Genomic DNA, 26606 nt, shown 5'->3' on the forward strand with positions numbered 1-26606 from the left:
AGAGTGAGTTTATTGGTGCCTGTATGTTATGGTCACTTAAGTGTGTATAGATAATGGATATCTAAAAAAAACAATACTAGATAGCTGTCAGTGGATGCATTTTGACCTCACTGGTTTTATGATTATCATTTATTGCCATAGCAGATACTTATTAAGTGTTGGACTTTGTACTAAATGCCAGGGCTGCAAAGGGGGAAAACTACAGTCTCTCCTCTCAAGAAACAATCCAACAGTTTAGTTCATTCCACAGCCGTTGGTAAGTGTTATTGGGGTTTGTTTGCCATGGAAACAGATCAACCAGATACAAAGAAACCCAAGAAAGTTGGTTTAATTTTCGTCATATATTTTTGAAAATATTCCTTATCTGTTAAAAAGAGGGCTTCTGTGTTATTGCCGAACAGTATACTGTTTGTTTCATTGCTTAAGTATATATATTGCCATTTGTGACTGAAAATTCCTGTCAGTGAGCTAGCACATGCTTTAGGAAATCTGCTTTTTTTCCCCGTCTGGCTCACAGAACTAGCACCACACTCTGGAAATGAAAAGTCCCTGCTTGGGCCCTAGAATATATTCAGGTTGTGTGATGCTCATGAAGTTATATGGTATTATGAGTGTTCTGAAGTGGTAATGAGCCTCATTTTGAAAAGAATTGTTGATTGCTGGGAACATTAATATCACTCTGAGCTGTATGTATTTAATTATACACAATTTAGTGCTTTACAGCTCTCCATGTTCAAGAATTTGCCCTGTTATTTTAAGATTATTTCTAGAATATTCTGGTTTCCCATTCTTTGTTTTTTTGGTTCATTTGAAAATTGTATGTACTTTAATAAAAACAGTAGAGATGTACTTTGTCATGGTATTTCCCAAGGTTTCTTGTCTTTCCTTATTAAATAAATTTACGTATACGTATATATAAAATGTTCATAATACATCTAGTATCCCACTTCTCATTTTTCTCTTAAATTTTTTAGTTATATTTGTATTCTGTGTATAAATAGTATCTAACACTGTGACCAAGAAAATGATTCTCCTTGACAATGCTTTGCCCTGCTATCTCCTGTTTTCTTTCCTGTTTATCTTTTCCTTGTTAGAAGTTCTTACCCTTCTCTTTGAAACTTCCTAACTCTTCTTAGGTTAGCATGTAAGTAGTGTTCTCTAAGGTTAAAAAAAAAATTCATGTTTCCAAAAATAGTATATAGGGGGAAAATTTAAACCACAACAAACATAATACTGCAAAAGAAACCATTGTGATCATACATAACTAAAAAGCTGATATCAGTTTTTAAGTGTTTTCATTGTCAGTCATTGTTTGCACTTCTCATTCTTGGTTTTGCATTTCTTTGGTTTGCGTGTTTGTGTGTGTGTGTGTGCACGCGCACATGTGCGTGTGCGCTGCTGAGTTACTTAGCTCTTTGAAAATAGTTTGATTATTTGTTCTCAAATTGGCAGTGGTATATACTTATGGTAAATTTGTGAGAAAGAAGAGGAGAAACAAAAAAGTTAATACATATTCCCACGACTCAGATAACACTTAAATTTTTTAGTATCTCCTTAATCTTTACTGTGTAGGCTATTTTGGTTTTAAAATGTCATTTATATAAATTTGTTTCCCGGGTTTGTTCGTTTTTAATTTCACATACTGTTTTTGGTAATTTTTAATATTTTGTTTTATAAGCATCAGTTTAGTCATTTCATATCCACTCAAGTAAGTGCATCAGATAGTATAGTTCAGTTAACCAGATCCTCACTCTTGGACACTTAAATTGTTTTTGCTTTTGCTTTTTTTTGCCATAGGTTAAAATCTTTGTATACGATAATACACTACCACTTCTGAAATTGTTAAAATACATTTTAATTCCATTTGTTGAGGTATGCCTTATGAGCTCATGTAAAGTCTTCAGATGTATCCTGGCTAAGACCAGGGAATTTGGGCGCAGACAGTTCTGAGGTTAAGAATCCCAGCCAGTTACCTTACCACTGTTATGGTTTTGTCATCTGTAAATTGGGATGAAAGTAAAATAAACGTCCTTATCTGTTAGGGTTGTTGAGGAAATAAAATGAAATAAAACAAAGTTCTTAGCATAGTCTTTTTTTTTAATTTTTAAAAATTTTTTATTTATTTACTTATTTATTTTTGGCTGCATTGGGTCTTCGTCACTGCGTGCCCGACTTTCTCTGGTTGCGGTGAGCGGGGGCTACTCTTCGTTGCGGTGCACGGGTTTCTCATTGCGGTGGCTCCTCTTGTTACGGAGCACGGGCTCTAGGCGCGTGGGCTTCAGTAGTTGTGGCTCGCGGGTTCTAGAGTGCAGGCTCAGTAGTTGTGGCACACGGGCTTAGTTGCTCCGTGGCAGGTGGGATCTTCCTGGATCAGGGCTCAAACCTGTGTCCCCTGCATTGGCAGGTGGATTCTTATCCACTGTACCACCAGGGAAGCCCCCTAGCATAGTGTCTAATATACAGTTAGTTCCCAATAAATGTCTCTAATAATTACTATTATTTAATCGTTTCTATTTTATAGGAATAAAGGAGTTACAATGAAATTTAGTCTCATTTATATTATGCCTAGAATGTCATCTGCTCTATTTGAGTGGTTCATCAAAATATGTTTACATGGTAAACGAAATTTCAATTTGTGAGATGGTAAAAGTCCTCTTGTTGTAAATTAATTCTGTAGCTCAAAATTCTGGAGTGCTTGTTGTTTTTATAGACTCTTCATTAAAGTGTTTTTCTCTAGTGAGCATTACTAGACTGCTTTACTGAATTGTGGCTTTGGGACTGGTAGTGTGTCATCTGACTCTCCCTCAGATGCTCAAACTGGGTGCAATCTTTGATAATGTAGAAACTTTTTTAAAATTTAATCTTGTTAATTCTTTTCAAGTGGCCTCATTCTTAATGTTTTAAAAGAAATGTCAGGCATAACTTATTTGCCAAAAATCATAGAGAATGACGATAGTGTGTAATATATGAGTCATTTCCTAGAACAATACCAGAATCATATGAGGTAAGGAAATACCTATTTTGCAAAGAGTCAGAATATAATGATTTGCTGAGAGGTCTGATGAAATAAAATACTCATTTCTTTTCAATTTTAAATCTATAGAAACGCTTTAAAATTGTAATAAGTATTTTCTCAATAGTTGTCTTGCTTCTTTTTATAGAAGTCTGTATTTGCTTATCTAGAATTACAATACCTTAAGATTTGTTGAAGTGAATTACATACAGGCTGCTACCATGAGGAAACAGTTTGGAGTACCAATTCAAGATATTTTAATATAAGGAATATCTTGTTAAGGTTTAGTTTTTTCATCATAAATATAGTGCATAATCATTTTAGACCATTTTTAAAATTTGAAGGATAAAAAGCAGAGCATGTAAGTAAACTGTAAGTCCTACCACTCAGAGTATTTTGTCCTAATCTTTTTTTTCATTCATATAATTTTTAGAATAACAAAATGGGGACCATAATGAGCGTCCATTTTTATGGCCTCCTGTTCTCCCCTCACCCTCATAGTGCACATTTTTCCATGTTGTTGAAATATTCCTCTGAAAATGAAATCATTTTTTACTTCTTCGGCTCACTGTAAACATCCAACAATTATTTTTTATTTTGAAGCCATTATTTCAGTGGCTGTACAATATATCATTATATATTTGCTATAATTTAATCACCCTTTATTTAACATTTAAGATCATGTCCTGGACTTTGCTGCTGTGGTTAATGCTAAGATGAATAGCATTGCACATAAGTCATTTTATTTCTATATATATTCCGGAATATTTTTTTGTAATAAAGTCATAGATATTGAATTACAGGGTCAAAGAGTTTAGACCTCTTTCTGGGTTCTTTAACATATTTCCTGGAGCTTCCTAGAAACATGACGCCAATTTATACTTTTATTGGCAGTGTTTGACAGTATTCACAGCATTCTTATCTATTTGAAAAATGTTTGTCATTAAAATTTTTTAAAGTTGAAGTTATGTTTTGCATACACTGAAATGCACAGCTCTAATATGTACAGTGGGATGAGTTTTTTAAAACTTTATTTTGAAGTAACTTCTGACTTAAGGAAAGTTACAAAAAATAATACAAAGAATTCCTGTATATCCTCCATCCAGATTCCTCACATGTTAATGTCTTAATTAAATTTGCTTCATCATGCTCTTTCCATATCTATACATAATGTTTTTTCCCTGAACATTTGAAAGTAAGTTGCAGACATGTTGCTTTTTTTTTTTTTTTTTTTTTTGCGGTACACAGGCCTCTCACTGTTGTAGCCTCTCCGGCTGCGGAGCACAGGCTCCGGACGCACAGGCTCAGCGGCCATGGCTCACGGGCCTAGCGACTCCGCAGCATGTGGGATCTTCCCGGACCGGGGCGCGAACCCGTGTCCCTGCATCGGCAGGCGGACTCTCAACCACTGCGCCACCAGGGAAGCCCAGACGTGTTGCTTTTTTACCTGTAAACACTTAAGTGCGTGTTTCCTAAAAATAGAGATGTTCTCTTATTTAACCACAGTACAGTTATTTAAATCAGAAATTAACGTTGATACAGCATTATTAACCAATCCCAGACCCTATTCAAATCATGCCAATAGTATCCTTTGTAGCAAAAGAAATAAAATATGTTTTTCCCATTTCACAATCCAGTCCAGGATCACATGTTGCATTTAATTGATCTCTCAGTCTCCTTTAAAATAGAATCTTTTCTGTAATCTTATACTTTTTTGTTTTTTGTCTTTTATAATGTTTTTGAAGAGTATAGGTCAATTATTATGTGGAATGACATTAAATTTGGGTTCATCTCTTGGCTTCTTGTGACTAGATCAGGTCGTTCCCCTTTGGCAGGAAGACCACAGAAGTGATGCTGTGTCTTCTCAGCTTTCCCTTTGTAATTTTGTAATTAATAAGTATGTTATAAGGAAATATTTTTACATTATGTAAACTCTCACCTCATCCAACTCTCACCTATACTAAATAGTTTTAGTAGCCATTGGTAATTGTTGCCTAAAACAATTATTATGCTGGTAATTGCTAAGTGGTGATTTTCTAATTTCATCATTCCTTACATTTTATTAGACAACGTTCTACTTTAAAGACAAGCTTTCTTTTCTGACACTTTTATCTGTTAATTTATATCATTGTGGAATCATGGAATCTTATTTTATTCTAATTATTAGTAAATAATAGTATGTATTAAGAGCAGTTCTCTTACTATTATTTATTTTATTGCTCAGATTGTCTTAGATTTAGCCAGTGGGAATTCCTTCAAGCTGACTTCTATGTCCTTTTTTTTTTTTTTAACATCTTTATTGGAGTATAATTGCTTTACAGTGGTGTGTTAGTTTCTGCTGTATCTGTGTCCTTTTGACAAGTTCCCTTAATTCTTTGAGAACTTATTTGCTTTCTGGCACATAAAGATGTTCCAGGCTCAGCTTGTACTTTGCCCTAGCCCTGGAATCAGCCCTTTCTCCTGGGAAGTTCAGTTCATTTTAGTGCAGTATTTATAAACCAAGATCTGGGAGTGAGCTGTATTCATTGCTACTGTTTGTTCTGTTTGTTCATTGCTTCTAGATCCTCTCAGTAGGCAGAAATAGGAAATACATGTGTGTATTCACATTTACACACATACATCTATATCTATTCCTGTCTGTCTGTGTTACTGTGTATATTAAAAATTAGGCATCCTTACTGATATCTCCAGTTTCAACCCAGCATCACAGGGTTCATTGTACCCTTCCCCCTTTCCATGTTTTTAATGCTCTTCTCTGACAGTGAAGAACCCCTTGTCCCACCATCCACAATATATTATGTGTTTAATTCTTGAATCCACATAAAGTAGTTTCAGAATTACTAACCCATACCACTGTGAAAAATAAATTCACAGTGTAAGTTTAAGGTGTTCAGCATAATGATTTGACTTATATACATCATGAAATGATGACCACAGTAAGTTTAATGAATATCTGTCATCTCATATAGATACAAAATAAAAGAAATAGAAAAAAAATTATTTCCTCTTGATGAGAACTCTTAGGATTTACTCTCAACAACTTTTTTAAAAAATTAATTTATATATTGTTGCTTTGGGTGTTCATTGCTGCGCGTTTGCTGCGCATGGGCTTTCTCTAGTTGTGGCGAGCGGGAGCTACTCTTCGCTGCGGTGCATGGGCTTCTCATTGCAGTGGCTTCTCTTGTTGAAGAGCATGGCCTATAGGCGTGTGGGCTTCAGTAGTTGTGGTGCGCGGGCTCAGTAGTTGTGGCTTGAGGGCTCTACAGTGCAGGCTCAGTAGGTGTGGTGCACAGGCTTAGTTGCTCTGTGGCATGTGGGATCTTCCCGGACCAGGGCACGAAGCCGTGTCCCCTGCATTAGCAGGCGGATTCTTAACCACTGCGCCACCAGGGAAGTCCACAACTGTCCTGTATAACATAGAGCAGTGTTAATTATATGGATCATGTTGTGCATTACATCCCTAGTACTTATGTATCTTTTAAGTCGAAGTTTGTACCTTTACACGGCTTTCACCCAATTCACCCTCCCCCCACTCCCACCTCTGGTAACCACAAATCTGATCTCTTTTTCTGTGAGTTTGTTTTCAAAGTACAATTGACCTACAACACTATGTTAGTTCCTGGTGCACAATATAGTGATTCAGTATTTCTATACATTTCAACATGATCACCACAATAAGTCTAACAACCATCTGTCACCATACAAAGATATTACATAATTATTGACTCCATTCCCTACACTCTACATTTCATACCCGTCACTCATTTATTTTGTAATGGGAAGTTTGTACCTCTTAATCTCCCTTACCTATTTCCCTGATCCCCCACTTACACCTCTGGCAACCACCTGTTTGTTCTCTGTATCTGTGACTGTGTTTCTGTTTTGTTGTGGTTTGTTCATTTGTTTTGATATTTAGATTCCACATATAATGAAATCATATAGTATTTGTCTTTCTCTGACTTATTTCACTTAGCATAATATCCTGTAGGTCTATCAATGTTGTCACAAATGGCAATATTTCATTCTTTCTTACGGCTGAATGATATTCCTGTGTGTGTGTGTGTTGTGTGTGTGTGCCACATCTTGTTTATACAGTCATCTGTTGATGGGCACTTAAGTTGCTTCCATATCTTTGTTATTGTAGATAATGCTGTAATGAACTTAGGGATACATATATCTTTTTGAATTAGTGCTTTCATTTTCTTTGGGTAAATACATAGGAGTGGGATTGCTGGATCATATGGTAGTTCTATTTTTAATTTTTTGAGGAACTGCCATACCGTTTTTCTGCAGTGGTTGCACCAGTTTACATTCCCACCAACAGTGTACAGTACTAGAGTTCCCTTTTCTCCACATCCTAACCAACACTTGTTATTTGTTGTCTTTTTGATAATAGCCATTCTGGACAGATGAGAGGTGATATCTCATTGTGGTTTTAATTTGCATTCCCCTCATGATCAGTCGTGTTGAGTATCTTTCCATGTGTCTATTGGCCACTATATATGTTCTTTGGCAAAATGTCTACTCAGATCCTCTGCTCATGTTTTACTTGGGTTGTTTGTTTTGATGTTGGATTGTATGAATTATTTGTATATTTTGGATATTAACCCCTTATTAGAGATATTATTTGCAAGTATCTTCTCCCATTCCATAGGCAGCCTTTTCATTTTGTTGAAAGTTCCCTTTGTTGTGTAAAAGCTTTTTAGTTTGATGTAATCCTACTTGTTTACTTTTGCTCTTGTTGCCCTTGCCTGAGGAGACATGTCCAAAAATATTGCTAAGACCCATGTCAAAGAGCGGACTGCCTATGTTTTCTTCTAATTTTATGGTTTTGGGTCTTAACATTTAAGTCTTTTGTCCATTTTGAGTTAATTTTTGTATATGGTGTAAGAAAGTGGTCCAGTTTGATTCTTTTGCATGTACCTGTCCAGTTTCCCCATCATTTATTGAAGAGGCTGTCTTTTCCCCACTCTACGTTCTTGCCTCCTTTGTGGTAGCTTAATTGACCATATAAATGTGAGTTCATTTCTGGGCTCTCTATTCTGTTTCGTTGATCTGTGTGTTTGTTTTTGTGCCAGTACCATAATGTTTTGGTGACTGTAGCTTTGTAGTACAGTTTGAAATAGGGAGCGTGATACCTCCAGTTTTGTTCTTTCTTAAGATTGCTTTGGCTATTCAGGGTCTTTTGCGCTTCCATACAAATTTTAGAATTATTTGTCCTAGTTCTGTGAAAAATGCCATTGGTATTTTGATAGGGATTGCATGGAATCTGTAGATTGCCTTGGGTAGTATGGTCATTTTAACTGTATTATTTTTTCTAATTCATGAGCATGGTATATCTTTCCATCCATTTGTGTCATCTTTGATTTCTTTCAATTTCTTTATAATTTTCTGAGTACATATCTTTTACCTCCTTAGTTAGATTTATTCCTAGGTGTTTTATTCTTTTTGATACAATTGTAAATGGGATGGTTTTCTTAATTTCTCTTTCTGATAGCTTGTTGTTAGTATATAGAAACATGGCCAATTTCCTTGTATGAATTTTGTATCCTGCAACTTTATCAAATTCATTGATGAGCCTAGTAGTTTTTTGATGGCATTTCTAGGATTTTCTGTATATAGTATCATGTCATCTGCAAACAGTGATGGTTTTACTTCTTCCTTTCCAATTTGGATTCCTTTTGTTTCTTTTTCTTATCTGATTACTGTGGCTAGGACTTTGAATACTGTGTTCCATAAAAGCAGTGAGAGTGGGCATCCTTGTCTGATTCCTGATCTTAGAGGAAATGCTTTCAGCATTTCACCCTTGAATATGAGATTAGCTGTGGGCTTGTCAAATATGGCCTTTATGATGTTGATGTATGTTTCCTCTATACCCCCTTTGTTGAGAGCTTTTATCATGAATGGATGTTGAATTTTGTCAGAAGCTTTTTCTGCATCTGGTGAGATGATCATATGATTTTTATTCTTCAGTTTTTTAATGTGGTGTATCACATTGATTTGTGAACATTGAACTATCCTTGCATCCCTGGAATAAATCCCACTTGATCATGTTGTGTGATCCTTTTAATGTATTGTTAAGTTCAGATTGCTTATATTTTGTTGAGGATTTTTGCACTTGTGTTCATCAGTGATATTGGCCTGTAATTTTGTGTGTGTGTGTGTGCGTGTGTGTTAGCTTCATCTGGTTTTGGTATTGAGGTGATTCTGGCCTGGTATAGAAGCAATCTGGTACAAACTGGTACTGAGTTCAGAAGCAATCCTTCCTCTGCATTTTTTTTGGAATAGTTTGAGGACAGTAGATGTTAACTCTTCTTTAAATGATCGGTGGAATTCACCTGTGAAGCCATCTGTCCTGGACTTCTATTTGTTGGGAGTTTTTATTATTACTGACTTATTTTCATTTCTGGTAGTCGGCCTATTCATATTTTCTTTTTCTTCAGTCTTGGGAGATGGTATATTTCTAGGAATTTGTACATACATTCCTTCTAAGATGTACATTTTATTGGTATGTAATTGCTCACAGTAGTCTCTTATGATCCTTTGTATATCTGTGGTGTTGGTTATAATTTTTCCTTTTTCATTTCTGATTTTATTGATTTGGGCCATCTCTCTTTTTTTCTTTATGAGACTGAATAAAGGTTTATCAATTTTGTTTATCTTTTCAAAGAACCAGCTCTTAGTTTCATTGATTTTTTTCCTTTTTTTTTTTTGTCTTTTTCATTTATTTCTGCTCTGATCTTTATGATTTCTTTTGTTCTGCTAACTTTGGGTTTTGTTTGTTCTTTTTCTAGTTCGTTTAGGTATAAGGTTAGGATGTGTGTTTGAGATGTTTCTTGTTTCCTGAGGTAGGTTTATATTGCTGTAAGCTTCCCTCTTAGAACTGCTTTTGCTCATCCCATAGATTTTGGATTGTTATGTTTTCATTTTCATTTGTCTTCAGCTATTTTAAAATTTCCTCTTTGATTTCTTCAGTGATCCATTGATTGTTTAGTAGCATATTTTTTAGTCTGCATATGTTAGTGGTTTTTTGCAGTTTTTTCTTGTAGTTGATTTCTAGTCTCATGTGTTTGTGGTCAGAAAAGATGCTTAATATGATTTCAGTTTTCTTAAATTTACCAAGGCTTGTTTTGTGGCTTAACATATGAGCTAACCTGGAAAATGTTCCATGTGCACATGAAAAGAATGTGTATTCTGCCACTTTTGGATGGAATGTTCTGTATCTATATCTATTAAGTGTATTTGGTCTAATGTGTTTCTTAGGCTAGTGTTTCCTTATTGATATTCTCTCTTTATGATCTGTTCATTGATGTAAGTGGGATGTTAAAGTCTCCTACTATTAATTGCATTACTGTCACTTTCTCCCTTTATGTCTGTTAATATTTGTCTTATATATTTAGGTGCTCCTATTTTGGGTGCATATATTTTTACAATTGTTATATATTCTTCTTGGATTGATCATTATGTAATGTCCTTTTTTGTCTCCTGTTACAGTCTTTGTTTTAAAGTCTGTTTTTTCTGATATAAGTATTGCTACCCCAACTATCTCTTCATTTTCATTTACATGGAATACCATTTCCCATCCCCTCACTATCAACCTGTGTGTGTCTTTAGATCTGAAGTCTCTTGTAAACAGCACATATATATATATATATATATATATATATATATATATACGTCTTGTTTTTGTATCCATTCAGCCCTTCTGTGTCTTTTTTTTTTTTTTTTTTTTTTTTTATTTATTTATTTTTTATTTTGCGGTACATGGGCTTCTCACTGCTGCGGCCTCTCCCGTTGCGGAGCACAGGCTCCGGACGCGCAGGCTCAGTGGCCATGGCTCACGGGCCTTAGCCGCTCCGCGGCATGTGGGATCCTCCCGGACCGGGGCACGAACCCGCGTCCCCTGCATCGGCAGGCAGACTCAACCACTGCGCCACCAGGGAAGCCCCTTCTGTGTCTTTTGATGGGAACATTTAACCCGTTTACATTTAAAGTAATTATTGATGTATGTACTTTTTGCCTTTTTTTTTTTTTTTTTTTTGCGGTACGCGGGCCTCTCACTGTTGTGGCCTCTCCCATTGCGGAGCACAGGCTCCGGACGCGCAGGCTCAGCAGCCGTGGCTCACGGGCCCAGCTGCTCCGCGGCATGTGCGACCAGGGCACGAACCCATGTCCCCTGCATCGGCAGGCGGACTCCCAACCACTGCGCCACCAGGGAAGCCCACCATTTTTGAAAATAGTTTGGGGTTTGTATTCTTTTTTGTAGTTCTTTTGTGTTCCTTTCTTATTTTGTTCTCTTCCCTTGTGATTTGATGACTATTTAGTGTTATGTTCAGATTCTTTTCTCTTTGGTATGTGTACCTATTATAGATTTTTGTTTGTGGTTACTATGAGTTTTATATGTATGTATATACACACACACACAATTATTTTAAGTTGCTGTTCTTTAAAGTTCAAACTCATTTTAACAACCCTGCATTTTTATTCCCCCCATCACCACCCACATTTAATGTTTTTGACCTCATATTTTACATCTTTTTGTTTTGTATGTCTCTTAACTACTTACTGATGATATAGGTAATTTTACTACTTTTGTCTTTTAACCTTCCAGCTAGCTTTATTAAGTGGCTAATCTTCTACCTTTATATTTGTCTTTACCAATGAGATTTTTCCTTTTGTAGTTTTCATATTTCTAGTTGTGGCCTTTTCTGCTTAGAGAAGTCCCTTTCTTGCAAAGCCAGTTTCATGGCTTTGCTTTGCTTGTCTGTAAAACTCTTGATCTCTCCTTCAAATCTGAATGATAGTCATGCCAGGTGGAGTATTCCTGGTTGTAGGTTTTTCCCTTTCATCAGTTTAAATATATCATGCTGCTCCCTCCTTGCCTATAGAGTTTCTGCTGAGAAGTCAGCTGTTAGCCTTCTGGGAGTTCTCTTGTATGTAACTAGTGGCTTTTCCCTTTCTGCTTTTAATATTCTCTCTTCATATTTAATTTTTGCCATTTTAATTGCAATGTGTCTTTGAATTGACTTCTTTAGGTTGATCTTATTTGGGATTATCTGTGTTTCCTGGACCTGGATGTCTGTTTCTTTTCCCAGGTTAGGGAAGTTTTCAGCTGTTATGTCTTCAAGTACATTCTGTTCCCCTTTCTCCCTATTTTCTCTTTCTGGGACTCCTATAATGTGAATGTTAGTACATTTGCTATGTCCCAGAGTTCTCTTAAACTGTTTTCATTTTTCTTTCCTCTTCTCTGTTCAGTTTGCATGATTTCTACTACTCTGCCTTCTAGCTTGTTGATCTGTTCCTCTGTGTCATCTAATCTGTTGATTCCTTCTAGTGTATTTTTTATTTCAGTTATTGTGTTCTTCAGCTCCGTTTGGTTATGTCTTCTAACTCTTTGTTAAACTTCTCATTGTGTTCATCCATTCTTCTCTCGAGTTCTTTGAACATCTTTATGAACGTTACCCTGAACTCTTTATCAGATAGGTTGTTTGTCTCCATCTTGCTTAGTTCTTCTGGAGTTTTGTCTTGTTCCTTCATTTGTAGCACATTCCTCTGTTGCCTCTTTTTGCCTAATTCTGTATTTATTTCTGTGTATTTGGTAGATTGGTTACATTTTCTGATCTTGGAAAAGTGTTCTTATGTAAGAGACGTCCTTTGTGGCTATATGCTTTAGGGATGCCCTCTAAGTGGGCTGCATGGGCCCTTCTGTTGTGCTGGGTCGAACAACTATGGGCATGATGGTGGGGGTGATTGGCCCCTGACCCAGTTGCTTGCTCGGCCCTGCCTTGTATGGAGGCTACCAGGCACTGATGAGTGGGGCTGGGTCCTGGCATGGCTGGATGCACAGCCCTAGGAGTTCTGGTGCTGGTAGGCAGGTTTGGGTCACAGGGTGGCTGGCTGCAGGGCCTAGGCATCCTGGAGGTGGTGTCATCCGCTTGTGGGCAGTCCTGGGCCCAGGGCTAGTGCTGGCCCAATTTGGATATTCCTTCATCCTTGTAGATTCATTAATTTATATTTTGAGTGTGTGATATATTCACAAGGTTCTGAAAGTCAAAACTGTACCAAAAATGGAGCTTTCCTGGTGGCGCAGTGGTTGAGAGTCCGCCTGCCGCTGCAGGGGACACGGGTTCATGCCCTGGTCCAGGAAGATCCCACATGCTGCGGAGCAGCTAGGCCCGTGAGCCATGGCCGCTGAGCCTGTGCATCCAGAGCCTGTGCTCCGCAACGAGAGAGGCCACAACTGTGAGAGAGGCCCGCGTACTGCAAAAAAAAAAAAAAAAAAAAAAAAAAAACTGTACCAAAAATGATGTTCTCAGGAAAGTGTTGCTGCCTTCATCTCCCTCCCATCCCATTTCCATCCCCTAATTCTTCCTCCCTGTTTCCCCACCCAAGGAAGGGGATTAATCTCATTAGTTTCTAGTTTACCCTTCCTTTCATTTTTTTTCCTCCTGAAGCAGCTATAAGTATACATTTTATTGTTCTCCCTTCTCTCTTATGCAAGAAGTAACATTGATACTCTTTTGTAGTTTGCTTTTCTTTTTTTTTCCACTTAACATATTCTGCAGGTCTCCTGGTATCAGTTCATGGAGATCTTCCTTAGTCCTTTTTACAGCTGTGTAGTATTCTGTGGTGTGGATGTACCATAGTTTATTCAACCATTCTCCTGTGTGTGGGCATTTAAGTTGTTTCCAGTATTTTGCAGTAACAAACAAATTGCTATAGTAAATAACTTTTGGCATATACCATTTTATAATGTTGGAGGTGTATCCTTCAGGTAACTTCCTAGATGTGGAATTGCTGAGTCAAAAGGTAAACGCATTTGTAGTTTTGTTAGATATTGCTAAATTCCTCTTTCGAGGGGATGTACCAGTTTGCACCCCAATCAGCAATGTGTGAGAAATAAACATTTCCCCCACAGCCACACCTACAGAATGTGTTGTCATACTTTTTTGCCATCTGATGTTCTGATGTAACTTTAATTGCACTCTCTAATTATGAGTAAGGTCGAACATCTTTTCATATGCGTAAGGGCCATTTCAGAATCTTTTTTCGGAGAAGAGTGTGAATTATCTGTTCATTTCTCTGTCAGGTTTTTAAACTCTTTCATTTTTACAGAGTTATTTTTGTATTAAGGAGACTAGCCCTTCCTCTTCAGTGTTTTTGTTCTGTTTTTAACGTGGCCAGAATTTATCAGTCTTTTCTTTTTATTGCATTTGGATATGGGGTCATAGAAAACTTTCCCCTATGTCCAAGGATCCCATCAGTATTTACTTACAGTACTCATGGTTTGATTTTTTTTATTTTAACATTTTCATCCCTGATCTACTTCAAGTTTATTTTTATCTAATCAGACTCTTTCTTCCTCCCCTATGTGACACTTTTTTTTTTTCTGTGTTTTCCTGGTTTGCCTCGGGTGTTTTTATTTTTTCCATATGAACTTAAGAATCACCTTGTCTAGCTCAATTAAAAAGCCTGTTGCTATTTTTATTGAAATTGCATTAAATGTGTAAATTAACTTAGAGACAACCAACATTTTAATAATGTGGTATTTTATCCTATTCACGAACAAGGATTATCTATGTGTTCAAGCCTACTTTTGTGTTTTTCAGGAGTTTTGTGCATTTCTTGTTAAGTTTACTCCTGAGTTTTTGTTTTTTTGCTGTTATTAATGGAGATTTCTCTACTATTATGCTCTGTAACGGCTTGCTTGTGTATCTGAAGCCTGTTGATTTCTGTATGTGCTTGAATTTATCCTCCTTGAAAGTTTGCCAGGTTTCTTGAATCTGTACTTTATGTATTTCATCAAATTTGGGGAGTTTTCAGGCATTATATTTGCAGTTATGTTTTCTGCCTCATTCTCTCTGCCCTCCTGGAATGCCAGCTGCGCATAACCTTATGATATCCCAAGGGTCTCTAGGACTCTAATCTTTGTTTTCTTAATCTTTTTTCTCTGAGGCACATAGTTTATTTTCATTCTTTCATTTGTACTGATATAATGGTTTATGGATTTGAATTTTTCTCTGCTCACTGCTTTAAATATTTGCCATAGATTCTGATTATACCCCCCAAAACTATCTTTTTAAAAAAAATTCTTTCATTTCTGTTTGTATTTTTTCTCTTTACTGTGAGTTAATAGAAGATGTTATTAATTTCCAGGTAGACAAAACTTTTTAGTTTTTTATTTTATTAATAATTTTTAGCGTTATTACATTGACATCAGAGTGTTGTTTATAATTTTTGTTTTATGGAATTCACTGGAATTTTCTTTGTGACCTAATATATGATTGTTTTTTGAATAGTCCGTGTTTTTTGAGAAGGTGTCTTCTCTGTCATCAGGGTGTGAAGTTCACTATATAGCAATAAGATCTCCTTATTGATTATGCTGTTTTGACCTTGTATATCCTCGCTTATTTTTTGTCTACTTCATCTGTCTTGTACTGAGCTTGGGAGATTAAAGTCTCCTGTTATTTGTGTGTTTTTGTCTATGTCACATTGCGTCTTCTGTCTTTTTTGTTTTATAACAGTAATTATGTTGTTTTGTACATAGGCACAGCTGTTATAGCCTCATTGTTGAATCCGGCTTTTAGCATTAAAAGATGTCCTTTGTCATGTAAAATGTTTTTCACTTGAATTTTATGTTTTCTATGTTCAGAATCACTACCCCTTCACCATCCTCATCTGTAACACACATCAGTCCACCCAAATCATGCAGGCCTGTCAGTCACAACGCTCCAGGTCACACCATTAGCATGCACATGAGAAATAATGCAGTTATTATATATGGGAATTATTTTATTTTACTTATTTTAATAGGTTGTTGTTTTTTTGTTTTTGTCTTAAGATTCTTTAGAGCAATTCTGCTGCTCAGTTGTTTTCAGAGTTCAGACACCCAGGAAAATAATCTTCTACTGCATTAAAGTTTGTAAATAGTAGAGACTGTTTCAAAGTTATCATATCACATCAAGGAATTTGTCTGTTTCCACAAGTGCCATTGTCTTTAAAAAAACAAACGTATTGAAGTATAATTGACGTACAATATATCGCACATATTAAAGGATTCAGCTTGAGGAGTTTTGATATCACGCTAATCAAGAGCATTTTCATCACCCTTAAAAATTTCCTCATGCCCCGTTGTAACCGTTCTTCTTTCCACCACAGTCTCCAAGCAACCACTGATTTGCTTTCTGTCACTATATAGTTTGCATTTTCTAGAATTTTTTATAAAGGGAATCATGTGCTCTTTTTCTTGTCTGGCTTCATTCCTTCAGCCTAATTATTTTGAGATTTATCCATATTTTTGTTTATTATTCTTTTTTGATGATTAGTATTCTATTGTATGGATACACCAAAATGTATTTATTCATTTACCTATGTATGGATGGTCATTTGCAGTTTCTGGCTATTACAGATAAAGCTGCCAATAAAGTTCTATTGAAGAAGCCATAGTTTCAAAAGCTAAGCATATACCTACTATATGACCAAGTCTTCATTCAAAAGAAAGGAGTATAATTATATACACAAAGATTTATACAAAAATGTTCATGACAGAATTATTCATAGTAGCTCAGAACTGAAAAGTACCCAAATGTCCATCAACAGGTGAATGGATAATCAAACTATGGTCTCTCCATACAATGAATTATTGTTCAGTAATAGAAAGGAACTAACTAGTGATGTATGCAACAACACGGATGACTCTCAGAATCGTTATGCTTAGTGAAAGAACTCAAACACAAAAGACTACATACTGTATGATTTCATTTACTTGCAATTCTGGAAAAGGCAAACTACTCCATAATGATAGAGAGCAGATCAGTGATTACCTGAGGCTGGGTGTAGCAGAAGTATGTACTGCAAAGGGGCAAGAAGAAACTTTTGGGAATGATGAAAATGTTCTGTACCTCACATGGGACCATGGTTTCACAGGTGTGTACCTCCATCAAAACTCACCAAATTATATACCTTAAATGGGTGTATCTCATTGTCTTTATGCCTCAGTAATCTTGATTTTTAAATGCCTGTCAGATACAACCAAAAAAATATAACAGGTAGCTTTAGTTGTTAGTTTCCTGTAAGGAAGTCCAGTCAACTAGCCTGGACTACTGAATGTAAGAATTTACTTAACTAAAGAGAAACATGACCATGTGAACCTGATTTAAACACTGAGATGGCTCTCATAGGAGACAAAAAGATGAATGAGATGCAGTTGCAGCTTTTGAAGATTGTAAGGTTTACTAAGATGGGGAAGGGGTATCAGGAATATGAAGAGCATCCAGACACATTGAAAGAAAGCATAGTGAAGCAGTGAAAAGCATCCCCTCCCCCAGAGGAGTGCCCTCTGGGCCTTCCAACCAGAACTGTTTACGTGAAGATACTTGCTGTTCATAAATACACTTGATTGTCAAGGATTAAGACCTATGTAATATTTTTTACTTTTCTAATTGAAAAAAAAATTGCTAAAACAACTTCTTTTTCATCCAGGGTTCTGTGAGAAAATTAATCCCTATACATGTGATTAGAGTGACTGTTTTCTTAATTATCCCAAGGATGACATAGCTAGTACCATTCTAGACACATAGGAGAGAAGTTAATTCATTTTATACAGTGGATACCTTTGGATATTAGGGCTTAATTCTCTCACAGAACCCACTGAGAAAAGCTAGTAGTCTGCATCCATACTGCCTAGGTTACAAATCCATCTTCTACTCCTTAAAAGCTGTGTAGCTGGAAAGTTACTTAACCGCTCAGTACCCCAGTATAAAAAGGAGAGAGTAGTAGATAGAGTTATTGAGAATAGTAAACTGAGTGGGTGTATGTGAAGTGCTTAGCATCATGTATAAATAAAGCACTTCAGTACACAGTAAGTGACATATAAACATTAGTACCAGCGTCGTCATCATCTTCATTATTATTCACAGAAGGCTGAGTCCTCCCATGACAGGTATCATGAGTGTTCAGATCTGACTCTTTGGGGGTGTCGAGAGACATCCTGAAAAGCTTCTGAAAGAGATTGATACTGGAGCTAGTTCTTGCTTGGGTACAGTTTCCATGGGCAGAAATAGAGAATGTCAGGCAGAAGAAAAAACTTGAGCAAAGATAAGGAAAACTCAGAGTGTATCAGGAGGTAAAAGAAGCTTGATTTAGCTGAAGCATAGGCAACATGTCGGGGGTTAATAACGCTCCTCAGGAAAGTGGGAGACAAAGCATCAGTGGCTTTGGATGCCAAGATACGAAATGTGGGCGGAATTACACTGGTAGGGAGAGGCCTGTATGAATGTGGGTCGGTTGAGTGACATTCTGTTATTTACCCAGGCACCATTACTTGTGCAGGCGGTGTCCCAGGCACTGAGACTGTGAGGACGAGTGAGACAGCTTTGGTTTTAAGTGCATTGTCTGGAGCTGGACCTACCTGAGGTCTAGGCTAAGCCCATTGCTTCCCTTTAAAACAAGCAAACAAACAAACAAACATCTTTGTTTTTCCAGCAAAGTCTAACTTACAAAACTAGAGACGATTTCGTCCTGAGTAGAGCATATAATCTTAACATCAAGGGTATTTTAACTGCAGAAGGAAAAGTCGTTTAGGAATTGCCGTTTAGAAAGCAAGAAGCTCCTGAATCCAAAGTAGGGCACGTGTGTTTCTGTGTGCAGTGGTGGGTGTTTAGGGTTGACAGTTGATGCCAGCGCAATCTCAGTGGGCACAAAGGATCCTCGCGGAGAAGGTTCATTCATTGATCACAATTTTGTAAGTAGGTGGGAGGGAACTACAGTCCTGTCTGGATTCCCCTCTGCAAGAAAAAAGATTGCTTTTTCCTCAAAGACAGTAGGTGGGGTGGGAGTTGGAAGGTGGAGTGGAGTTTATGTCTGAAGACCTCAGTATTCATAAATCTTAGGATCCCAAGTTACTTGCTGAGAAAGGTAAAAGGGTGGTTATGTAGCGTTGCCTTGAGGAAAATGGAGATGCTTTGGAACAGTGGCTCAGGTAATTCAAAGTAGAGTCAATAAGAGATAAAGGAAACATTCTGGAGCAGGGGTGAGGGCATGACATGATTTTATATTGAAATTGCATAGTCCTCTTGCCTCCTTAATTTCTCAAGCCATGCTTGGCGTTATCTCCACCTTTTGTCATGACTCCCAAGATGGCAAAATAGGATCCCCAGTCGGATTAGATAAACAAAGGCAAATGCTTAATTCTCACCTCAGGAAAATGTTGTGGAAGGTGAGCAGCAGAGTAAATGGGTCCCCTCTCCCCATTTGAGTTATACGGTAAAGCATTGGTTCACAGACTTAAGAAATGTACTGACCCTTTAAGAACAGTTAGGAGATGACTTAACGTTTATTAGTGTAATGTTGCGGAATTAGGTACAACTGTAAAAGGAGTGTAAACTCCTTGTGCTTAGTAGCACTTACACAACTACAAAACAAGAACACTTTTGTATGTTATTTACAGAAATCTACAAAGCTAATGAAATTCAGATCGGTGTTAATTTCCGGTGACACCTGCATTTCTGCATAAATGTGACTGCTGGACACCTGACCGTGGTGCTCACTGCTGTCACCTAGGCTCAAGCCTGTGCTGCCCCCTGCCACGGTGCCTCGCTTCTCCCACCCACTTCTCTGTTAAGACCGCTGCAGGCTGCTATCACTTTGCCTTCTCTAGGCCTGAATATGTCATCACCACAAGGTCCAGCTCTCTTTACTTTGCATTCTTATATGGCAACACTTGATTCATTTTTCAAGGTTAACAAAATGAAAACACGAAATTTTAAAATTTTCCACAAAGAACTCATCCAAGAAGCCATCCTTGGATTCCTGAAAGTATGTCCTCGGGTTTGTTCTACCCAGTTCTCAGAGCCCATGGCTGACTACTTGGCTGTGATTAGTCACCTGGGGCGGTTTTTCTATTTCATTATTCCAGTTAAGTGAAAAAGTATCAGCAGGGTTCTCTGCGAGTATAAAAATTTCAGATTTAATCTAATACATGAAATCTCAAGTAGTAGAAAGACACCAGAAGGTGTTAAGTGCCAAACCAAAAAATGATGAACTTTATCTGTACCCCGCTGCAGCCTCAGAGGGTGGGGTTGGAAAACAGAATGCGTGTGGTGTGGTGGTTAGTGTGGTGGTCTGCACTTATGTCTGTGTGTATATGTCTTGCCGGAGAAACCGCAAACCTAGCAGACAAGCAGCCATGGGGGAGACAGACAAAGGAGATCATTCCAGAAATGAGCCCCGACAGACTCCACTGTTTGGGGAGTGCCAGTTGTGCCTGTCCTAGGAATTTTATATGCATTTTTTCCTGATTTTTATAATCACAGAAAACAGCTACTGCTGTTGTTATCGTTAATGCACTGCTGTAGATGAGGCAGCCATGACACAAAGATGTTGCCACTTTTCCAAGACCTCATAGCTCTCACAACCGAATTATGTTTAACCCTGAAGTTGTATTCCTTCCACAAAACCATCCTGGCTCTAACCTTCATAAAATCCATCTGTGATCTTACATCCCCCTGAAATTAACTTACCAATTTTTCTTAAATACATGCCTCTGAAAATCACATGTCAATTTAGTAAACAGGAAAAAAAATAACCCACAGGCTTTTGCTTTTGGTGAAAAGAATGTTGGAGTGAGAAAACCAGGATTAAGGATATGTGTTCACCAGCAGAGCGACTTGAAAACGCATCATTTCGTAGCTGAGCTGCACTTTCTTTTTTAACAAAACAAATATCGATACGTGTTTCCCTCAGAGCTGCTGAGGGTCAGAAAGATCCTCAAGATCCTGCTAAATTTACTTGTGATCTAAAAGCCATTATCACAGATGGTGAACATTTGTTATTTTCTCATTGAGGGTTTCCTACATACAGTTCTTTCTTATTATCTTATTATTTTTTTCCTCAACAAAATAGGAAATACTGGCTTTCCCTCTTGTAAATTAAGCATTCTCAATAGGAATGAAAATTGGCTCTTGGGGTATAGGCAAAGAAATCTTTTTAATGTATAATGTACAGATATACATAGAGTACATAAATACATACAGTAAATCTGTGATACTAAAATTTCATGGAAAGTGATTTAAAAAATTATATTAAAAAGGGTGAGAAACACTATGGTAGTCAGTTTCCTTGTTACAGGCGCTGACCTCAGCATCAGACTGGTCGTAACTGGATGATGTGCCTTCCAGTCTTCGCTGGGACTCCATCCTCTTAACGTGTCACTCCTCCCATCTATGCTAAACCCTCAAAGCTGTAGTCATTTCATTCTCCCTTATAGTCCATAACTCAGAATTCAAGGAAGTCTGCTTTGAAGAAATATAATCTAGGGAAGGCTCTTGGTTGTAAATCTTCCAGCCAGTTGTCTGTGTTTATACATTTATAAGTAACTCTCAGGCTTAGAAGTAGAGAAAGGATTTGGATGACTTTCTCAAAGCTGATAAAGTATATCCTCTCGTCTCTTGATTATCCGTACTAAAGATCTGGGGTTGGGGGGAGAAGACAAAGGACACCAGTAACTGAGATGCCGTCAGAATGCTGCGATTGAGTGGTGCCATTGTCACGTGAGGACCCGCCTGAGGAAGAGCTAGGAAACATGTCCTCTGCCTCACCCACTGGTTGCCCCGCCCCAAAGGAAGTTCTCTCCCCTCAGTGTAAGCAGAGGTTAATCAGCGAAGTGTTAATGGTCCAAATTCAGTCCTGAAAAACCTTGCCAGGGTTGCCGTTCACATCTTCAGACAGGATAAGGCAAATACAGGAGGGAAGTGCCTCCATGCCGGTCATGGCTGCATTCTAGGATGAAAGATTATGATAAGCACAGATTACAAACGAAACTATCAGGCTGTTTGGCCCTGTTGTAGTGTTCAGTTATGCTATAATACTTAGTTGCTCAAATCATTGATATTCTTTCAAAATCTTACCTTAGAAGTGTTAGAAAAATGTATCCCTCCTCATGAAACAGTCGTTTCCATAGTCTCTTTATATCTGCAGTACTATTCAATATCCATGTATTTAAACAGTGGTAAAAATGAAGGACTTTTAAGATATGCTGTCTGATTTCACAAATAGCACTCTGTACTTGTCCTTGTTTACAAAAAATATTTTAAATTATCAATATTATCAAACTGGGCTTAATAATTATGAAATTATTGGAATTTACCATACCATTTAGTAATTGTCTAAAGATATATTTTATAGTGGCATTTGTAATGTTAAAAAGGAGAAAATTAAGGATCAAATATGTATTTTACTGAAAATATGACACCCTTAGGAAAAAAATTTAGGTGTAACCTGGACTGAAATTTTTCTCCCTAAATCTGACTGACTATGACTCCATAAATGTTGTAATACTGTGCTCAGACTGTGTGAAGGAAGCCCCAGAGTGCCGGCATCTTCTTCAGTGAATGTTCACCTGAGGACCTGTTCCAAAGCACCCAGAGGTGGAAGGCAAAAAGAAAAGGGCATCTTCCTCAATCCCGAGGTCCAGAATGCTGCAGGAGAAGTACAAACAGTACTTGGTATTTAGCAGTCTCTTTGCATTCTGTTACTAATTATTTTATTTATTACTTTTATTCATTATTTTTGAATATTTTTACGTTGGCGGAACATTGCCCAGTTGGTAACATCCTCAGGTTTTTCCTTATTGAAGCATAGCACCATCACAATGATAGTCTTTCTTGCCAGCAGTTTTGTAAACGTATATTGACTCTGCCAGGTTTTTGTGTAGTTCCCTTGAGCCATGTTTGTTTCTGTTCTGATTCCCTGAGGCCTTTCTTGGATTGTTCCTAGTCTCCAAGCCATACAGTTTTTCTCACGCTTATTAAATATCTATGCTTGGGGTAGTGGGAAAATTGACTTGATTTATGGTACTCTTTTTCATACTAAAACAGCTCTTTTGAGTGTAGACACAAACACTGTGGAAGCATATTTATCAGAGCCAAAGTGAATTTAATCACCTATCATTTGACGTTAAACGCCACTCGTGACAATAGAGCCAAGTGCCACTGAAGATGATGTAGCACATAAGGAACAAGGGCAGACCTACCGGAAAGCAGTTCACATGATAACTGTGGGCTTCTCCTACCAGGAGAGAAGGCAGGTCTCCTTCCTCCCTCCAGCCCTAATTCAATCCAAGAGACATTATGTGGGGCTGAGCAAGGCAGCTGCCCCGTGGGAGTGGGGGCAGCAGTCCAGTGCCACGCTTCAGAGCCAGTGGGTGAGCAGATATCTGCCTTGGGTTTGGCCACAGCAGTGACAGTAATGGGGTGGACGGGGTATCCATGAGTGGGGTGGCAGAGACCACGGGACAAGATTCTCACTATAGGAGGAGGAGTTTACAAATATAGAAAAGAAAGAAACTGAGAATGACCCTGTGGGGTTGGACTGGAATTGGAGGCATTGGGGTGAACTCATGGTTTTCAATATACATAAATACAGATGTACATACTTAAATATAGGTCTGTATTTACATTGTTAATAGTGAGAGACGTAAATATGTTTGTGTTTACACACACAGAGACATAAACTCACACATATTTCCTACCTCTGACTACAGAAGAGGCCTGGGAACAGTGACACCCGAATAGCATTGAGCACACCTAGCTTGGTTTCTCAACAGAGCAGGAAAAGTAAACGGTGAGCCTGGAACATCTTATGCCAAAAAGTAAGAAAGTGCTCAAAGTGCTCAGAACAATAAGACGCTGAAGCCAGCTCAAAGGGATTCCCACTGGCCAAACCTGGAATTATTTGAATTATTTTTGAGCATCAAAATAAATAATGATAGGAACATGTTATAACCCATTGAAAGAAGTAGGAGTCGTGAGTCCATGCTGATATAAATAGATAACATAAACTGAATAAAGAGAACTTTTTCTTACAGTAGGATGTGCCACTACAATAAATGTGCTTTTACAATAAAAGGATGTGCTTCTACAATAAATGTAGAAGGAATGATGTGTAGAAGGATGTGCTTCTACAATAAATGTAGAAGGAATGATAGAATTTTCAAAATCATCATTTGGAGTCATTCTAGTAATAAATAACTCAGCCCCATGAAATAATTAATTACAAAGAGAAAAATTAACTTTGCAGTGAAGAAACCTGGCCAATACCATTTTAATAAATTAAAATAAACATCATCAGCTATGAGACAAATTGAATTTGTGCACCACCTGATGGGATGCAAAGAACACACTACATTGCTTCTGTGGTATTCCTGCCAAAAATATTCCTGCCACGACTGGTATGTAATCATGAAGACACATCAAACGAACTCAAACTGAGAGTAATTCTACCAAGTAACCAGCCTGTAATCTTCCAGAGTCAAGGAAAGAAATATCAAGAAAGACTGAGGAACTAACTGTTCAAGATGGAAGAAAACTAAAGAGACTTGAAAACTCGGTGCCATATGTGATTCTGGTTTGGGTCCTTCTGCTATAAAGGATGTTGTCGGGACAACTGGTAGAACTTGAATGGAGTCTGTGGATTAGGTGGCAATGATATATCAGTGTTAGTTTCATGATATTGATGGTCATATTGCAGTTACGTGGGAGAATAGCCTTGTTTGTAGGAATTATAAACCAGAGCACTTAGGGTAAAGAGGTATCGTGTCAGAGCCTTCTCGCAGATGGTTCGGGGGAAAAAGGCTTTTTGAATTTGAAATTATTTCAGAATTTTTTAAATAGCAAAATAAATGTTCTTTTAGGCATATTCACCACTAGAGAAATTATTATTCCCTTTCAAAACTACAAAGGCAAGACTTTTCATATAAATCTACAGCCAGAAAATGTTTCCTTATTGAGATCTTTTATATTTATTAGAAACAAAAATAATAAGACTACAGAGGATCCTTAAAAGAGAATTGTATTACTTTTTGACATACCAAACACACACACACATACACATGGCCAATAAAGAATTTTTAAATGGATGGTGTAGCTCTGTATCTACTTAGGTTTCTAAACTTGTGGCCCAAAAATTGGGTACAATTTTATAAACAACATCCTGAAAAGGAGAATGTTGGGGTTTATTGTTTTTGTTGTTCTTTTTGCAAAGCAATTAAAAATGTAGGCTCTGGAACCAAGCTGCCTGTTTGGAATCCTGGCCACCACTTATGAGATGTGTGATCTCTGACAAAATATTTGATTTTCCTGTGCCTCAGTTTTCTCATCTGTAAATTAGGATAACAACACTGAACTCACAGGTCTGTCAACAGAATAAATGAGATACCATACCACTTCTTCAAACCATGAAGAGCACTTAGACGGTGTTGTGCACCACAACTTTGTTTAGAGCACTAAACAAAGTTGGCTGCTGTTGTTATTATTTCAGGAAAAGTTAAATTGCTTTCATAAAAGCACTCTAGTATGATTACGTTGCCTTCCTTCTCCCTCACCAGGAGTAGAATTACCTGAAGGCAATGAAAGTAATGGTCTCTGCTCTTAAACCTGTCCCAAGATCAAACTAAAGCGTGGAAATGGAGCATGTTTTAGAAGACAGCAGGCATTGCAACGCCATAGAAAAAAGATGTGGGCTTTGGAGAACTAAGATGTTGGTTGAATTCCAGATCTGCTGCTTACAAGCTCTGTAACTTTGGTCTTGGTCTGTAAAATGTCTAGAATGTACAAATAATCATAGTGATCACAGAGGGCTGTTAGGGGTTAAATGAGATAAACTTGGCAAAACTTTCGGCAGACCGACCCAAAGAATGTCCGCAGAAAATGATGGGGTTTTTTCTTACTCCTTTAAAGGTGTAGGAACAGTTAATTTAGAAGAATGGAGGCCTTAGGATCAGAAATAGTAGCAGAGCATTTGAGGGCATTTTTTGAGAAGTGTGTTAAGGTCGTCGCAGTTTGTTCCTGCAGGGGTTTAGACTACCAACGATGGACTTAAATTGCCTCAGAAGGAATTTCAGTTGACAAGAAGCATGTCATGTGTTGTGTAATCCCATTCTTGAGAGATGCTGGAGAAGGATAGATAACTATCTTTCTAGAACAGCACAGATTTAGTGCACACCAGCCTTGGAACCAGGGACAAAGGAAAGAATCTTCATCCAGTCCCCCATCTCTGTTATATGTTGAAGAGAATATTGATTTTTCTGGCTGTAAAAATGTAAGCCTTTCTCTATCCTACAAAAGGATCATGTCACATGCACATTCAAAGTGTATGTGTGTATTTTCTTTTAAAGAGAAAATGTGCTTCCTTTAAAGAACACATAGCTGTTCATCTAAAAATTAGTGACTCTTGGTCACTGACCTAGGACTTCTTTAGAACTCTGAGTATTATCAAAAGAAGAGCTCTGAGTGTTATCTTCTGCTTTCATTCATTCACTTAGTCATGCAACAAGTATTTGTTGAGAACTCCCTAATATTCCAGGCACTCTGTTAGATGTTGATTATTTAAAAAGTGAACAAAGCAAAAGCAGATCTCTCATGGAGGGAGGATTCAGTCTCCTGCGCTTACAACCTCTAATGGGTTTTATGGGACCTCTTTGCAAAGGAGCATACTTCAAACCATGAAAATCAGATTCTTTTGGCTACAGCTGTAGACAGATAGATGTTTGGTGTGTATGAAAGCAGGCATTTCCACTTTGCCTGGAGTTGCCTTACCT

The 26606-nt window shown here is 37.5% G+C and overlaps 1 protein-coding gene across 4 annotated transcripts in view; it reads left to right on the top strand.

Annotated features, from left to right (window-relative positions):
* The window catches only part of MRTFB (myocardin related transcription factor B), a 201739-nt gene that overhangs the window by 98310 nt on the left and 76823 nt on the right, over window positions 1-26606 (top strand). The gene's annotated exons all lie outside the window — the stretch shown is intronic.

This window comes from Phocoena sinus, chromosome 15 (genome assembly GCF_008692025.1).
Source record: "Phocoena sinus isolate mPhoSin1 chromosome 15, mPhoSin1.pri, whole genome shotgun sequence".
NCBI classification, from domain to species: domain Eukaryota; kingdom Metazoa; phylum Chordata; class Mammalia; order Artiodactyla; family Phocoenidae; genus Phocoena; species Phocoena sinus.